Below are 12288 nucleotides of genomic sequence, written 5' to 3'. Positions count from 1 at the left end.
ACCTCCGATGCTTTCAGTGCGAGTAGGACCCATTAAATCCATGTGAACCAATTCAAGAGGACGTTTGGTTGTAAAGCTGTTCACCTTTTTATGAGGAGCACGGGTTTGCTTGCCAAGCTGACATGGTCCACACACATGGCTCAAATTCTTACCTAGTTTAGGTATTCCCCTCACAAGCTCTTTGTTGGCTATCTTAGTTAGGTCATTAAAATTCATGTGACCTAATCTTTGATGCCACAAATCAATGTTACTAATGATGGCAGAGTGACAAGTGAGATCATTAGTAGTAACAATCCCATAGCAGTTATCAGATGTGCGAACCCCATGTAAGACAGTATTTCCCTTTTTATCCAAAATTTCACATTTATTTTTTGAAAACAATACTTCATGATGGGAATCACACATTTGACTAATGCTTAAAAGATTTGCTTTAAGACCATCAACTAGTAGAACATTATCTAGCTTGGGAAGACCAGTAACACTGATAGAGCCCTTACCAATGACTCTCGAAGTGCCGCCATCTCCAAACGTAACAATTCCTCCTTCATATTTTTCAAGGGAGGTGAAGTAGGATTTGTTACCGGACATATGACGAGAACACCCACTGTCAAGATACCACATGTGTGAATCACGTGCTTTTAGAGCAGTGTGAGCAACAAAACAAGTCAAATCCTTTTTTCTAATCCAAATCTTTTTAGTCTTGGTGTTCAGCCTAGACATGTAAGGTTGTCTCCTAACCCAAAAAGTATTAGAATTTCTACCCTTTTGAGACACCTTACCAAACAGTTCAAAACAGTAAGGACGAATGTGGCCATACCTACCACAGTGATGACAAATAAAAACCGGTTTTACCTCCTTTTTGTTGATTTTACCAGCTTTAGGTAGACGGAGAGAAAGATCAGTCTGGTCTACCTTCAATTTTCCCTTTGCTTGAATCTTCTTGTCATGTGAAGTAGAGGCCTGACCCTTGTGAGCTGTTGCACCATAGCCTAACCCGCTTTTGTCGCAACCCATTTGTTGAGACCCGAGGATGTCTTCTAAAGATTTGGAACCTTTGTTCCACATGGCAATAGTGGCTCTAGCAACTCGAAGCTCTTCATCCTTTTGACCGACTATCTCTTCCAATCTGGCTTGTGACAGCTCAAGACTTTTAAGCTTTTCTTCATATGTGGAATACACCTTCAGAAGTTCATTCCTTTCAGTTTCACAGGATAGTAATTTACCACATAAGTCTTGCCTATCACTCGAGATCTTGACGATATTCTGCTTTGCTGCTACAAGTTCTTCTTTCAGTCTGACATTCTCACTCTCACATGTCTTTAGCTTGAGGGAGAGTTTGTCGTTGAGTTTGGACAGATTCAAAGATTCCTCGTACAGCTTTTCGTAGGCTTGTTGTAGTTCATCGCCATTGATCTCATCATTATCCTCAGATGTTTCATCATCCTCTTTTTGCTCTTCATTCTCCTTGACCTCATCCAGTCTAGCAACTAAGACAGGAAGGTTGTTGGATGATAGTGAAGGCGAATTTCCTCTTTCATGGAATTGGCTCAGAATTTCCCATGCCTCTTTAGCCTTTGTGCAACGAACAACCCGTTGCTGTTCTTCAGCAGAAATTGCTCTACGAATAGTGCTAAGGGCTCTCAGATTGCTCGGACTGTCAACACTTTCTGTATCTTCTTCAATGGCCTGCCAGCCTTCTGGATCAAAGGCTCTCAGAAAAGCCCTCATTCTGATTTTCCAAAACAGATAGTTAGCCCCATCAAAGGTGGGAGCATGATGCAGGTTCTGGCCACGAGCTGATTCCAAAGGCTTTGGAATAGGTTGAGAAACCGTGGCCCAAAATGCCATGAATGCACTATCCCCATCTTCACCGGATTCAGGTTCTTCGGGTTCTTGCTCCGACCCGCTTTCATCATCCCAAGTTACGATGTAGACTTTCTTCCAATTCTTTTTCGAAGGGCATTCAAGAGACATATGGCCAAACCCTTGGCATTCATAACACTTGACCCCTGATCCCCTTACAATCTTTTTTTCAGTAGTTTGAGCAAATTTTGGTGGAACAGTTTTGGGTTTGTCATTACTCTTATCTTTTGAAATAGGGGCTCTGAAATTCGGCTTCTTTTTCAAAAAAATTTTAAACTGTTTTGTAAGCATAGCCGTCATCTCAGACTCTAAATCAAATTCAGTCTCCGGAGGTTTTGCAGTCTCATGGGCACTCGTGAAAGCCATATTTTCTTTTTACTTTTTCTTAGAAATTTGGTGGGCTTCATAAGTCTGCAAATTTCCAACCAATTGATCGAGCTTGAGGGTATCAACATTCTGAGCCTCCTCAATGGCTGTCACCTTTGGTTGGAACCTCTCGGGAAGGGACCTCAAAATTTTTCCAACAACTTTTGCTTCCGGGATTTTCTCACCGAGAGTGAAACAGGAATTCACGATATCACTGAGTTTAGCATAAAATTCATCGAACGTCTCATCGTCGCGCATAAAAAGGGTTTCAAAGGCGGACGTGAGACGTTGAAGTTTTGCCCTTTTAACAGAGGTAGTACCTTCGTGAATCGTTTCAAGAATATCCCACGCCTCTTTTGCTATTTCACACGTGCAAATTCGACGGAATTCTTCAGGTGTGACCGAGCAGAAGAGGGAGTTGAGAGCTTTGCTGTTCCAACTCGAATTCTGGTAATCGATTGTGTCCCATTTATCAAGGGGTTTAGGAATATCAATCCCATCAACGGTGATTGTAGGTTCACTCCACCCAAAGATTACGAAGTGCCAAACTTTCTCATCGATGGATTTTAAAAAGGCTCTCATACGAGCTTTCCAATAAGAATAGTTTGTACCGTCAAGTAATGGGGGTCTATGAGTGGAGTTACCTTCACGAATAGAATCCATGATATAATCACACAAAATCACACTCCTATAGTTTTAAAAAAAAACAAAGAGTGACCCGCTCTGATACCAATTGAAAATCCTACGTGATTTGTGATAAGATCAAGATTAACATATTCCAAAAAAAAAACCCAATTAATTCACAAACTCTCAACCTAAAATCATCAAACACTTACGAGAGTGATTTTAGTTTGTTTGTTTTTGAGAATAAACAATAAATCGACACAAACGATTTTTTACGTGGAAAAAACCACAATTGAAGAACCTTCAATTGTAATCAAAAACCACGGGCGAAACGCCACTATCAATCCACTACTGAAGAACAAAAAGATTACAAAGATACAATACAAATTACCCAACCCAGTCAATTTGTCTCTGAATCTTCTGTAACTCTTTTCACCACACCTTCGTCACGGAATTGATCCTGAAGTTGATTCCACACCACAACTCCACTTGTCGAATTAACGACTACGTAGAATCAAACGCCTTTTGAATTCTACGCTTTAATCTTCGGAATCCACCGAAGAGAACTTTCTTGTACCTTAAGAAGCAACCTCCTTGATGTATGAATCTTAATGCATAAGTTCAGAACTCTCTCAAGAATATCAAGGAAAACTATCAAAAATCTCCAAAGAAAACTTTAAACACAACCCTAGTTTGTTTAGATCAGATCTGGAAAACGTGCTTCACAAAAACACCCTTAACAGCTTTAAATAGAAGTCTGGATCCGCGATCTCCGCTCGAGCTCACAACAGTCCGCTCGAGCGGACTGACCAAAAAACGGCGTATGAATAAGCTGAGATGCGCTCGAGCGTATGATAATCCGCTCGAGCGTAAAATCACATCCACCAGTATCTGTGCTTGCCCTGTCAAAATACTGAGACCTGCTAATCTACGCTCGAGCTCAAAAGTCTCCGCTCGAGCGGACAGTACAAAAACACAAAAAAACTACTTTTGAATCAACACAAGGTTTTGTCTCCGGATTTGACAACATAGGGACCTAACATAATGAGTTGTGATTGACCTTAATTTTGTGAACCCTACAAAAGGATTAATGATGGCCGACCAAATTATTTGTTTTCATTCTAAAGTTTGAGCAACATTTCTCATCTTAGAAATATGGTAGGCAATTGTGGACTAAAAGATAGTATTTTTTAGTTACGCTTCTTATGACAAATCAAAATCAAAATCATAAAGGCTTGTTTTTTTCTGTGTGTGGCTACAAAATGAAGATCTAAAGTCTAAGTTCATAAATTTCTTCACTCGCGCTTCTTATGACAAGTCAAAATCAAAATCATAAACGCTTGTTTTTTTTCTCTGTGGCTACAAAATGAAGATCTAAGTCTAAGTTCATAAATTTCTTCACTCTTAGTGATATATATATATTTTTTAATTATTAATAACTGGGTATCCGAATCAATATTTTCACTATTGACCTTAAGAAACTTATTACAATTAGTGAATATTAAACTTGAAATTTGATGACACCAAACCAATCGTACCCACTAAACCAACCCTTAAGATTCACTCTTAGTCATTAATAATAAGGTTCTATGACATATTCAACAAGTCCAACTCCCACTCTCTCTCTCCACCAAAATTTGTGTTGGTAATTGCTTTCATTTTGAGGAGACACAAAAAGATGTCCAAATAAGAAATAAAAAGTTATAATGGGCCTCCAAATGGACATATACGTTAGGTGGTCCAAAATCAGTCTCCAGTCCAAATTAAAACTTCCGAATGGGATGGTGTCTTTGCCAAGGTAGGGTAGAGTGGAGTTATGACCTCAAATACTCTCCCTCTTTAGCAAATTATGTTAAGAAGAAATTATGTTGAGTTTTGTAAAGAACATAAAATAAACAAAAAATTAATTTAGAAATAAAAGAACACGTTTACATGGTTTAGTACGTCATGCCTATGTCCACAGATCCAAATATCTTATTGATTCATTCAAATAATTTATATATAGTAGCAGCTTAAGCTTAAGATTTGTGAGTTCTTAAATATTAAAATGAGATTTTATCTTATTAAGTCTTTGAAAAAATTGAGACTTTCAATAATAAGAATTAAAAAAATATATATTTAGAAACCTTAAGTGATGGATTAAGTAGACTAATAGTTGAATTACCTCTGTTTATATAGATAAGAAACAACTCTAAATCATGAAAAACACAATCACACTTCGTAATTTAAGTGCTGCGAAAGCCCACTATGTCTGTCCAAAGCTTTGGGCTTGGAAAACCGTTTCCAACAGATGATTTTTTCTTGATTTAAATTGTCCTGAAATCAAATATAAGATCTTGTAATTAACCAATGACTTAATTTGACCATAGTTTGGGTGGTCATACCTAGGTTTTGGGGAAAGGTTGCTTATGAAAAAAGTGTCGGATGGCCGGTTATGATAACTTAATGGTAACTTTCTAATAATCTATCGAGTGTACAAATGAATCAATTTACTTGATTTGTCTTTTGCCTTTAAATATTTGATATGCGGATGTTAGAGGGATTGAATATCGTACTTTTTGTTATAATCTATTCTAGTTGCCTTTCTAATTAACCATTTAATTTGGAGTTTTTAAAAATAGTTTTATATAAATTTTAAGTTCGTATTTTTTATTTATTTGTAATGTTTATTTATTTATTTATTTTAAAATTTTTAGATTTACTTAATCTAGATACTTTTAAAAGGAGAATTTTTTTTTAAGTTCTCTGATATTAAGATTTTATAAAATAAATGATATATAATATTTTTATAGTGGTTGGGATCTGCCAATATTTTCAAAAAAAAAAATCGATATAGAGAAATTTTACCCCAACACAAAGAAATTTCAATTTTCACAGAGAAATTTAAAATTTCTCTGGTACGATCATAGATAAATTTCATCTAGGAACTTTAACTAATAAAAAAACACATCGGACCTCTCCTATTATTCAAAGTTGAAAGGGATGTTTCACTAATATTAATTTTCCCCTTTTAAAAAGTATGAAAGTTGTGCACAAATCTTTCAAAAATTTATTGAATACAAAAAAATATTAGAATTCAATACATTTTCGTATTTTGTTGTATTCTATTAATTTTTAAATTTTTTTGTATAAATTTTGTACTATTTAAGTGTATTTAGATTTAGTGGATCAAAAGAGTTTTAAAAAAAACGATTAAAATGTTAAAAAAATATACTAAATACAAAAATATATACAAATTGAAAATTCAAAAAATTATTTTTAAAAACTCCAAACTAAACAGATTATTTTGAACATGTTTCCAAGTTGCACACCTATGTTTCAATCACATTTATTTTTCAAAAAATAGAAAATAATTATAATTTCAAGAGAAATTATCCATTTTTTTATAAGTATAAATGTGATTCAAATATATAGTTACCATCTTAATTTTTTACATGAATATTTTACTTAACAAGTACTAGAAAATAGACTGTTTGGATCACCAAGACAGGGTCAAGCACTCTCTCAAGTTGAGATGACCAACATGAGAGAATCCAAAATCATTATAATTTGACGAAAAATTACAAAAAAAAAAAAAAAAAAAAAAAAAAAAAAAAAATTCCCAAAGTTTGACCTTTGTAATAAAACAAGCTCTAAGATTTTAATTTTGTTAATTTAAAGCTTAAACTTTTGATTTTATTTCAATCTAAGCCATCTATCTATTTTCGTTAAATAAAATAAAGGGAAAATGATATTTTAGTCATTAAAGTTAATGAAAAATATATTTTTGACATTTTATGTACACCCTTATATTGAATTTAATGACTAAAATATTTTATTTTATTTTATTTTTTGGTCGAGTTTACTTAATAAAAAGAGGTTGATAGTTTAGATTGAAAATAAACCAAAAGATTAAGATTTAAATTGATAAAATTAAAATTTTATTTTGTTACAAGGGGCCTCTAGAATTTATTTATTTATTTATTTTTACAATTCCTCCATAATTTTATTTGTGATTGTAAGTATCTGATAAGCTAATACACTGCTTAAAAAGTCTCTCAATTAATCATATTTGTGAAGCTGACAAATGTGTGGATCTAGTTATAAATGAGTGAGGCGTAAAAAACGAAGGACTTCGAAATTCTCAAATGCATCTCCGTGCAATTGTTATGAGGATGTTAGTCATATTTGTGAAGCTGACAAATGTGTGGATCTAGTTATAAATGAGTGAGGCGTAGAAAACGAAGGACTTCGAAATTCTCAAATGCATCTCCGTGCAATTGTTATGAGGATGTTAAAAGTAAGGGTGTAAATTTGGCCTGGCCTGATTTGATTCAGTTCATTTGGGTTTGGGTCTGGTTCGGGCCATGTAATGCCTCGTAGGCTCCCGCCAAAATTCGAGCCGGCTCACAAGTCAAAACGTTAGGCCCAGGTCCAAGCCCAGGGGATATTCGGGTCTCAGCCTGGGCTGATGGGCCTAGGCCCGGGCTCGGGCTTGGGTCAAGCTTGGGCGGGCATGAACAATTTTTTTTATTTTCTTATTTTTTATTTTTTTCAACCAAAATTTTATTATTTTCTATTAAAAAAGACACTGGGCCTCAAGTGGGCTAGGCATCTGGCCGAGGCCACTATTAAAAAAGACACTGGGCCTCAAGTGGGCTAGGCATCTGGCCGAGGCCTTAAATGGGCCTTCAGCGGGCCAGCGGGCCAATGGGCCGGGGCAGGCATCAAAATTATGGCCTAGGCCCAAGCCTAGGGTCTCGAGCTGGGCTTAGGCTCTAGGCCTAAACGGGCTTGGCTCGGTCCACTCCAGGCTGTAGGCAAGCTTCGGGCCGCAGATCATTTTTACATTCCTAAAAGGATTGAACATTGCATTTTTTTTTTGTTATAGTTTGGTTTTCCAGCCAATAATAATAATAATAAATAAATAAATAAGAAGAAACAGTTTACTAAATAATTCTATTCTGGACAAGTTTCCAAGTTGCACACTCTAGGGGTCACAAAATTTTCCAGAAGGATGCTACATATTAGCCATTTTTCTCAATGTTTTGTATTACGGCTAACATGGCAATAATATAGTATCAATTATGTAGCGATCCCGGTTTCGACCCTTCTTTCATGTTTTGCCACTTCGACTGGGTAGGTCGGGGATTGAGCTGCTCGGTCAGCTCGTGGGGGTCCTGGGGGTAGCACCCCTTGGTGGGTCCGAGGGCAACGCCCTGGCGGGGTCAAGGGGCAGCGCCCCCGAAGCAAAAATGCAAAATGCATTCGAAATTGTTTGTCCGCTCGAGCGGCCGTTTATGTGCTCGAACGAAGAACATTTTGGTTCCAGAAGTTTGACCTCTCTGTAAAAGTACTGAGAAAGTGTATTCGACGCTCGAGTGGGGCTTTCCACGCTCGAGCGGACCATGTTATATCAGTTCGTGAATATCATATTTCAGATCACTTTTGTATATATCTCTCTCAAAAAAACATTTCCTCTCCCTTCTCTCTACATTTCCCTACGCCAAATTGGATCAAAACCGTGATTTCTCAAGATCCATTAGAGTTCTGCAATAGGTTTTCATCAAAGTTGGTTAACTTCTCGAGGGCTTCGTTGTGTGCGGTGAAGATCGAGTTTCGACACCGTTGATTTTAGGGGTTTCATCTCATTTCTTCTTCAAAACTTGAGGTAGGGATTTTCTTAGAGTTATATATATATTTTTGCAAGATCTAGATGATTTTCGAAATCATCTTTCGATAGCTTTGAAAATTGATTGTTGTTTTAAGAAGTTGAGCGATTTTGAAAGTGAGTTTGTCTTTTGTCCTTTTAAAATAATCTTATGGGTTTTGATCTTCGTTGATTGAAGAAAAGATGATTTTGAAAAGTTTTCTTTCAAAAGATTTGAGTTGTATAGTTTTGGTGAGAAAACCTAGAATTTGGGGATTTTTTTAAAAGAGACTAAAAATCCATGAATGATATTGTTATATTTATTTTGTGTGTCAAAATAAATGAATGTTTAGAAATTTTCTTATTTATATTTATATAAATGATGAATTTCAGGAAATATGAGAATTGTTGTTTATTTGGAAATTATTGTTCAAAACGTTGAAATAGTACTGAAATGACTAATTGTTGAGGATACTTGAGAAGAGGGAATTTTGTTATTCCTTAGATGATGAATTGGAATAAAAGTATTTACATTCATGTTGTGTTATTGGCATACCAATTCATTTGATTACATTAAACTTTGAAAGTTGATTTGAAAACTTGCATTGAGAAAAGAATGTTGAGAAACAAGTTTTCATGGAATGGTTGTGGGGTAAATACGATAGTAAGTCTTGATAGGTGGTGTAGATGATATTGAATAAGTTGGCCTAAGAGTCCAGGGTGAAAGACCGAAAACCCGCGCGGATAGGTGTCGAGCCTTCCAGTTAATACCGGTAAAAATGACAAATTGGTAGTACTTGTATAGTCTACTTGCCGACACCAATTAAGGGATTACCAGAGTTGTGTTTACCGCTGACATCATTGAGCATGATGGTTTTCAAAGATAAAGATGTGATTTTCTTTCAAAAGGGCGTAGCATGGCATGTGCATTTCATCTCTTAAGACTTATATAAAATGTATATACTTTGTTAAGGATTTCCTAGTGGGCTTTATGCTCACCCTACGGGATTTTTGTGCAGGAAAAGATGTGGTGATACCATCTAACTAAAGGCGAGGAAATGTGTGTTAAGAGTACGAGACTCTCATTTTACTGTGACTCTGTGTGTAAGCCAAGGATTGTATGTGTGTGGGTTTGAATAACCGTTTTGTGTAGGCAGGCTCAAGCCTTGGAAACTTGTAAACCCTTGAGGGTATTTATTTGTTTATTTACTTGTTGTTGGATTAATGTATTGTTGCATGAAGAACTATTGTATCATATAATGTAAGTTTGGAGATTTGTATTCGGTTTTCCTTGAAAGAACCATGATTGTTGTATTATCATTTGGGTTAGAAATTTGGGGCGTTACAACTTGGTATCAGAGCTACCGGGTTTGAATACTTGGAGCTCATAGGAAATGGTTGTTTAACCTCAGTGGGTTCATTTAGCATGCTTAGGAAGTGTTATGCATTTTATGATTATATAACAACATGCTTATGTGACTAACTGGGTATGGGACTGGACTTTTGGGATGTTGTTTGCACCTGTTAAATTTCTTGAGGTCTCATTAGAAGGGTACTTTATCAATACTCGTTGTACTAAGAATTCTTGGTTTTTCGTGGGACGGATTTCATCGTAAAAGAATAGTCCGTATGTGTTTACATGACTACGTGCTTATGTGGAGTGAAATTGAATTGTGTATATGGTAGAGAAATATATGGAATTGTTATAGTCAAACGTATGAGTCAAGTTACGAGCACATATGAATTAATGTGCTAAATTATTTCTCTTGTGTCCTTTATTATGATGTTAGGAAGGGGTCAAGTCCGTGGTGGTAGAGGCGGGAGATGTGGTAGGGCTCGCCAAGGTGTGCATGAGGTACCGGTCCATAGGGTTCCGGTGCAAGAAGAAGGGTTCGGCCAATCTAATATGGCCGAGCAAGCAGGCCAAGCTAATGTGGCCAAGTAAGTGGGACAAGCGGGTCAAACCGCAATGGGGGCACTAGCTCGAGAAATGATAGGGGCTTTAAGAGTGTCTATGAACTTGTTGAGGGTGGAGAATCAAGCTCGTGAGAACACCGCAGAGTCAAGGGCGAGTTTCCTTACTAGATAGTTCTTGCGGGCCAAACCGAATGAGTTCCATGGTGGCCCCGAGCCCAAGAAAGTGGATAAGTGGCTTTAACAAACTGTGAAGACATTTGAGATGCTTTACATCAAAGATAGTGAACTAAGAGTGATTCTAGCGAGTTACTACCTTATGGGAGACGCGGGTCAATAGTGGAAATATGCCAAAGATAGAGTAAAGCCGACAAGAAACGCCTTTGTGGTTGCTTTCCAAGATAAGTACATAACTCTCACTGCTAGGGAGAGATTGAGGCAAGAGTTTAAAGACCTTAAACAACTCGACATGCCTGTGGTCGATTCTGAGGCGGTCTTCTCTAGTTTGTCCAGATTTGCACCAGAGTTGGTGGCAACGGAAGAGTGTCGTTGCATTGAATTTGAAAGGAAATTGAAAACAAAAATTATGTTCAAGCTTGTCGGAAATATGATTCAAGAATATGACCGTCTTGTGGAGACGGCGACACACGTAGAAATTTCCATACAAGTCGAGGAGGAGAGGCTTCGGAGTTCAAGGTCTACAGGCCAAGAGTCTCAAGGAGACTATAGGCAGAACAAGAAGAGCAGGAACACCTATCCATCCCAGTCCCAACCACAGCAGTCTAGATTCACTTTTCCCTTGCCTAGTGAGGATTCCTTCTCGTGTTTCAAGTGTGGCCAACCGGGTCACAAAGCCTTCTCTTACCCATAGAAGAAAGGATGACAGTTAATATTACCACCACCTAACCGATCTCAAAGTTAGTCTCAGTCTCAGAATAAAGGTCAAAGGTTTAATTGTTATCAGTGTGGTCAGCTGAAGCATATGAAGAGAACTTGCCCACAGTTGGGAGGCGCATCTGGTGCATCAGGGTCGAGGTAAACTCAGAGCCACCAGCAGGCTCAATCTGTCCAAGCTTCATAAGTTAATCAGGGGCCACAGGGGCGTGTGTATACTGTTACCATGCCAGAGCAGTTGCCAGAATCCTCAGTTGTGAGAGGTATTTTTGTTGTGTGTAATTCTTTGGCTAATGTATTGATAGACAAGGGTGCGTCTCATTCATTTATATTTACTGCATTTGCTTCTGCATTGGGGTTAGAGGTAGCACAGTTAGTGCCTCCACTCAGAGTAGAGTCACCTGTTGAGGGTACAGTTGATTTAGACCGGGGTTGTCGTGATTGTGAAATAGAAGTTGTCGGGCGTCGACTTCCATTTGCTTTTGTGTTGCTAGATATGTCGAGTTTTTATATCATTTTAGGCATGAATTTCTTGTGTTCTTATCAAGCTGTGATTGATTGTTACCGTCAGAGAGTTACGGTGTGCACTTCGGGTGGTGATCGTTTCTCTTTTCTGGGGAACCGAGTTGATAGAGCCTTGTCGCTAGTTGTTGACCCTCGTAGTAGGAGCAAGCTTAATGGCCTTCTTGCAACTCTCTTGGATAGTGAGAGTGACTGTCACGACCTCAACCCGCCCCTAGTAGGATGGTGCCGTGATGGCCAGTAATCCGAGATTACCAAAGGCCACTTACAAAATTCACACACAATCAGAGTATAAATATATGGGGCTAACATGTGCGGAAGCAATAATATACAATACAAGTGGTCCATAAGAGCAGTGCATAAGTCAAATGGAATGGCATACATCTTTACATAGCTTTACAACTTGGATACAAATAACATGAAATACCAAAAATACATATTACATCTTAACAAAAGGCTTCTCAAGCCGACATAAA

This window comes from Camellia sinensis, chromosome 13 (genome assembly GCF_055761805.1).
Source record: "Camellia sinensis isolate YWXY chromosome 13, ASM5576180v1, whole genome shotgun sequence".
Taxonomy (NCBI): domain Eukaryota; kingdom Viridiplantae; phylum Streptophyta; class Magnoliopsida; order Ericales; family Theaceae; genus Camellia; species Camellia sinensis.
Note: the sequence above shows the minus strand (reverse complement) of the source record.